The following is a 711-nucleotide window of genomic DNA, read 5'->3' as shown; positions in this document are numbered from 1 at the left end:
CTCCCCAGCCCTGGCAGTCACCCTTCTTTTTCTTTTATTATTTTTCTTTTTTTTTTTGAGACAGAGTCTCGCTCTGTCGCCCAGGCTGGAGTGCAGTGGCTGGATCTTGGCTCGCTGCAAGCTCCGCCTCCCGGGTTTACGCCATTCTCCTGCCTCAGCCTCCCGAGTAGCTGGGACTACAGGCGCCCACCACCTCGCCCAGGTAGTTTTTTTTTTTGTATTTTTTAGTAGAGACAGGGTTTCACCGTGTTAACTAGGATGGTCTCGATCTCCTGACCTCGTGATCTGCCCGCCTCCCAAAGTGCTGGGATTATAGGCTTGAGCCACTGCGCCCGGCCTCTTTCCTTTCCTTTCTTTATTTTTTTTTGAGAAAGAATTTGGCTCTGTCGCCCAGGCTGGAGTGCAGTGGTGTGATCTCAGCTCACTGCAGCCTCCACCTCCCGGATTTAAGTGATTCTCCTGCCTCTGCCTCCTGAGTAGCTGGGACTAGACGGGCGTGCCACCACACCCGGCTAATTTTGCATTTTTAGTAAGGATGGGGTTTATCCATGTTGGTCAGGCTGGTCTTGAATTCCCAACCTCAGGTGATCCACCTGCCTTGGTCTCGCAAAGTACTGGGATTACAGGTGTGAGCCACTGCGACCAGCCTGTATTTATTTTATTCATTTTTAAATTATTTTTTCTTTCTTTTTTTTTTTTTTTTTTTTTTTT

The sequence above is a fragment of the Rhinopithecus bieti genome, unplaced genomic scaffold, assembly GCF_001698545.2.
Source record: "Rhinopithecus bieti isolate Rb0 unplaced genomic scaffold, ASM169854v2 scaffold_13617, whole genome shotgun sequence".
Lineage (NCBI taxonomy): Eukaryota > Metazoa > Chordata > Mammalia > Primates > Cercopithecidae > Rhinopithecus > Rhinopithecus bieti.
This window is presented reverse-complemented; position numbering follows the sequence as displayed.